A 6070-nucleotide genomic window follows, 5' to 3' on the forward strand; every position below is an offset into this window, starting at 1 on the left:
GAGTACATTGTAATTGAATGTGCCCATGTAATTGAATGAGTACATTGATATTGAATACGCTCATGCAATTGAATGAGTGCATTGTAATTGAATGTGCCCATCTGAATGAGTACATTGTAATTGAATGTGCCCATGTAATTGAATGAGTACATTGTAATTGAATGGGTCAATGTAATCGAACTAGACCCATGTAATCGAATTCATGAACTGTAATTGAACGATACAATGTAACTGAATGGGTCAATGTAATAGAACTAGACCAATGCAATTGAAATCATGAATTGTAATTGAATGATACATTGTAATTGAATGGGTCAATGTAATCGAATTCATGAATTGTAATTGAACGATACATTGTAATTGAATGGGTCAATGTAATCGAATTCATGATTTGTAATTGAATGATGCATTGTAATTGAATGGGTCAATGTAATCGAATTCATGATTTGTAATTGAATGATACATTGTAATTGAATGGCTCAATGTAATTGAATTCATGAATTGAAACTGAATGATACATTGTAATTGAATGGGTCAATGTAATCGAATTCATGAATTGTAACTGAATGAATTGTAATCGAATACATGAATTGTAATTGAATGATACATTGTAATTGAATGGGTCAATGCAATCAAACGAGCTGAAACAGTTTGTCTTTTTATCACCATTATCATTACGTTTCATGACCTTAACACCCTATTATGGTTCAGTATTAACCCATAAACGTTCACGTTTCCATTTCCGTCAAAGGCTCAACCCGTTTAGCCCTAAAGTTTGAACCTTTATGGGTTTAAAACAGACTTAGGCTAGATCTTGGGTTCCCTTATGAGCCATATAAATTCTAATATATTAAAAACAGCTGAAATAACAACATTGCACACAACGTGGTTTTAGACCAGTTGATCATTTTACCTTTTGTTCGGTTTAATTAATTAAACTTATATTTTAAAATCCTAAATAATGCCACTTTTATACGTATATATACTCTTAGTTTGTATCACAAAGTCCTATTACTTAGATAAAAACTATTATATTAATAATTAGTATTAAAAATTATGATGTTGATAATAATAGTAATAGCACCAAGAACTTTTTTAATCTTGTTAAAAACCACAATGAATATAAGAGCAATATTAAGGATGGTATTAGTGTGATATGTAAGGCCCCATTCCTAGTGCCTAACGTTGGATGTTGGATTTTCTCATAAACCCAATTCTACAAATCAGAGTTAATTAAAAATTTCGGGGAATATTAAAACTTTCATCGAACATTAGATAATAATTCATAACTTGTCTTACACAAACATTTTGTCTTTCAAATTAAACATCAATAAACATAAAACATCTTGAGTCTTCAGATACCAGCCTCTTATTCACCTGCCATGTGCCTTGCTAAAGCCAGCTGCCTCATTCTACTCACCTGCGTGCATACTAAAAGTCAGCTACCCTGAGTGAGTTCTAGTTAATCATTCAACATGCAATACATACACTTACCTTCATATATGCATCCGAAGATAAACATTAATTAATTTACTTATTACTTTCATTTCATACATTCATACATACAATCATATTTCTTTACTTCTATATACTTACTGTTCCTTCTATCTCAGATATTTTTAGGGTCTGATCCCTTTTCCTTTTCTATCTCAAATATTATTAGGGCCTGATCCGTCCCCCTTTCTATCTAAGATATTATTAGGGTCTGATCCCTCTTTCATTGTCTATCTCAAATATTATTAGGGTCTGATCCCTTACTTCTCTATCTCAGGTATTATTAGAGTATGATCCCTTACTTCTCTATCACATATATTATTAGGATTTGATCCCTTTCCTTCTTCCACACTCGTGCATACTTTCTTTACATACCCATAATGTATTGTACCTTTATATATATATATATACACACTTCCCTTAACATCATACATACTCACATGACATTCATATACCTTTCATACACATTCATATTTCATATACATACCTTCCTTGTCAATACGTGCAATATCCGAAGATCGTTCACGTACTGACAAGCATTCTTTCACATTCAAGATATATATTATTTATCACATAAATCATACATGGCATACATTTACCATTTAAGGTAAGTGTATTAACTAATAGATATAATTTTATCGCCGGCATTAGTCTAAACTCTAAATCTAAATCGATTGTTGCTTTCATTTCCGCTTTGGTGATTCTCTCTGAAATTAATCGAAATCCTAATATGATTGTTTCTTCCACGTACTGCCATTTTTGTGATTCTCTCCTAAATTAGTTCCATCATTTTAGTCTTCAAGAACCAAGCTTTGTGGTTTGTTATTGACATCTATAGGTAAGTAGTATAGCCCAACCATTCCGATTTGTTCAGACTTAGACTTCATCTTCTCGATTGTTTTTTCATATGATTGCATCTTTAGTTCAAATTTTCTATCACACCCTTGCATCTTCAGTTTAGGGTTATCCACCCTTTTATTCAATTTTCTAAACGAATTAATTGATTATGTTCTATTGGTTATGATTTTGATTAATTTTTTTTTCTTTTGTTCCTGCTACTACATTATGTAGATGCACTCGTATATGATTCTTGCTATGTTAAAATGTTAATTTAATAATGAAACTAGGGTATAGACACATGTTACACATGGGTGGAAAAACATGTCAACAAACATAATCAATTTAAACAACAAATTCAAGCAACACAAAACTTCTTCAACATTCGGACCAAAACGTTAACCATTTACAATGTCTAGATATTAAAAGTTTAAAGTTACAATAAGTTAGTGTACACCAAACCACCAAAAAAAAACATCAACAAAAGACCTAAACATGTTCTTTCATATTAAACCACCATCAATGTAAGGCCCCGTCACCGGTGCCTCACTTTCGACGTTGGATTTACTCATAAACACAGTTCTAAATATCAGGGGTTAATTAAAACTTTATGCGGAATATTTTTCATTAAACATTCATAACAATTCATAACTTGTCTTGAACAAACATCTTGTCCTTCATTTATAAAAACATTAAACATAGAAACAACTTGAGTCTTCAGAAGCCAGCCTCTTATTATTCAGCCATGTGCCCCGCTCAAGCTAGCTGCCTCATTCTACTCACCTGCGTGCATACTAAAAGTCAGCTACGCTAAGTGAGTTCTAGTTAATAATACAACATACAACACACACTTTCGTTAATACTTTATACTTTCATACTTTCGTTCATTAAATACTTACTTACCTTCATACCTTCTTTCTTTCATATTCATACATTACGTTTAAAGAGCATTTCGCCCTATAATCTTCACATATTATTAGGGTTTGCAACACTGCAACCTTCACATATATTGTTAGGGTATGCAACCATGTAACCTTCGCATATATTATTAGGTTATGCAACCCTGTAACATTCGCATATATTATTAGGCTATGCAAACCTGTAACCTTCGCATATATTATTAGAGTATGCAGCCCTGTAACCTTCGCATATATTATTAGGGTATGCAACCCTGTAACCTTCGCATATATTATTACCATCCATAACTTTCTACACATACTTTCCTTAACAATACGTGCAATATCCGAAGATCTTTCACGTACTATCAAGAATTCATTCATAACATAAACATAACTATCACATTCATCATTAATACATACACTTAACATTTAAGGTAAGTGTATCAACATTCACATTGAGTATGCACACAACCCCGAAAACATATCAAGGAAATGGGGCTAGAAACTCACCTGGATTCTGTTACGTACTCCGTTAATTGTTAATCCCTTCCTTAATTGAGCTCGGCTAACTGTATATCAATTATATGTGTTAATTTACTGACCCTAACCCCTTTCTTTTAAGTTCCACCAGTTTGGTTAAGTATGGTCTATTCTAATGGTCTTGCAAGGCTTTGTATATTGCAAGTCATTGTATGCGAATACACCATTGTATTCGAATGTCCTTGCATTCGAATACTCTTGGATCAGAATATATTTGTATCCCCATACATTTGCATTCCCATACAAATGTATTCTAATAATCGTTATGTTTCATCACTAATGTAAGCGAATGGCCTGATGTTTAGAATACATTTGTATTCGATCCTCCCGCATGTAATCGAATGATCTGGTGATAACAAGGAGACTTATACCTTTATTCGAATCAACTGATATGTTCGAATACAAATTGTATTCGAGTCATGCAATGTAATCGAATGTGTATTTAGTATTCGAGTATTTCATTGTATTCGGTTCATATGATGTAGTCAAACAGGCATATGTATTCGAGTTATACATGTATTCGAATCATTAATGTATACGAATGACCATATCGTATTCGAGTCTGTGATGTAATCGAGTATACATTGTATGCGAGTCTCAATGTATTCGAATATCACTATTGCATTCGATTATATATATATATATATATATATGTATGTATTTGAATGTAACCATGTAATTGATCATGTGTATTGTAATCGAATGTATGCATGTATACGAACCCTTGTATTGTAATCGAATGTATGCATGTATTCGAACCTTTGTATTGTAATCGAATTTGCACCTTGTATTCAAGTGACATGTTACAGTTTTGGTTCTTTATTCCCATTATCATTATATGTTTTAATCATGAATCACCTATTATGGCTCTTTAACATCCTTAGACATTTCCAGATCTCTTTTTGGCTAAGACCTAGCCCGTTCCCCCATAAAGTTTTAACCCTTATGAGTTGAAACGGACTTCGTTTACCCGCTATTTTCACAAACTGAACACTACTCGTTTTACCCGAAACGAACCTAATAACCCGTTTACTATCAAGTTCATTACTTTATCAATAATCATGAACCAATCTAAGTTTCATGCAAATCCGTGCAAGAAAAGTAAGCTTTTTAACAAAAAAACGTACCTTTGGGGTTTTTGTCTGAAATCACTCGAGAAGCCCAAAACCATATCAAACAACTCCGATTTAAGTGATTCAAGTGGCCACGGAACCGTCTCGCCCTAATCTACAAACCCAAAAGCTCTCATTCGCTGGAAACCGCCGCTACAGTTGCCAGAACAGCTGAACAGTTGCCGGAATCTTCACTTTTGAGCTGCTAAGTTTTTCCTGATAAAAACTGATTCCCGACCTCTGATCAAAGATCTAATGAGTGGTAATTTTCATTATATACCATGAACACTCAGTTAAAATTTGAGGCCGATCCGACGGTTAGATCTCCGGGAATCTTTGTATCTTTGTGAGTGGTTTTCTGAAAAACGAGAATTGGAGAAGTGTGTGTTTTTTTTATGGTATAGGCTATGGTGTAGAGATGTACGAAAATGGAAAGGATTATGGTTTTAATGAGTATTTAGACTCCCTTAAGCCCATGGGCCTTAGGCCCATCTTTCCTTTTTTGGTCCATAATTAATTACATCTAATTAGCCCATTTAGTCTTACATCTTTATTATTTTAAGTAAACTTTCTACAATAATTAAATAATATATCAAATATTATTCTTAGAAATTTCGGGATGTAACAGTCTAGCACCATATAAGAGGTTTCATCCTCGAAACCTGCTAAGTCCTTGTAAAAGGAATACTTCCTGTATTCACATCCTTTCTTGAACCGGCATAGCTTCCTAACTCGGTGTTTATCCTTTGTCTCACAATCATCGAGTGATGTTCATTTGTTTTAGCTGTCTTAGGTAGGTTGTCATGAAGTCCTCGATGATATGTTTCTTTATCCAGACTTTGCAAGTGTAAGCCCCCCCGGGGCGTCGTTGATCGATACGAGATCCGCACGAGGAATATGAGTGTGGAATCCTCCTAGTCTCGTTTATGGTGCTATAGACGAAGAACACGAATAAACACAAACAAACACACGAATGGGATAAACGAATTTGAAGATCCTTTATATAATATTCAAAACAGATTACATACCGAACGAAAACAAAATACGGCCGACCCGAGGTGAGCTCTACCTCGGGTCTGCCCACGCGACTCTCCCTATCTGTTTTCTCTAGACAAGTTTTCTGCTCTCTCTCTCTCTCTCTCTCTCTCTCTTTTCTGATCAACACCTAACCCTAAACATAACATATAT

This window comes from Bidens hawaiensis, unplaced genomic scaffold (genome assembly GCF_021521415.1).
Source record: "Bidens hawaiensis isolate Kalapana, Puna unplaced genomic scaffold, B.hawaiensis_p1.1 tig00014207_1, whole genome shotgun sequence".
NCBI lineage: Eukaryota > Viridiplantae > Streptophyta > Magnoliopsida > Asterales > Asteraceae > Bidens > Bidens hawaiensis.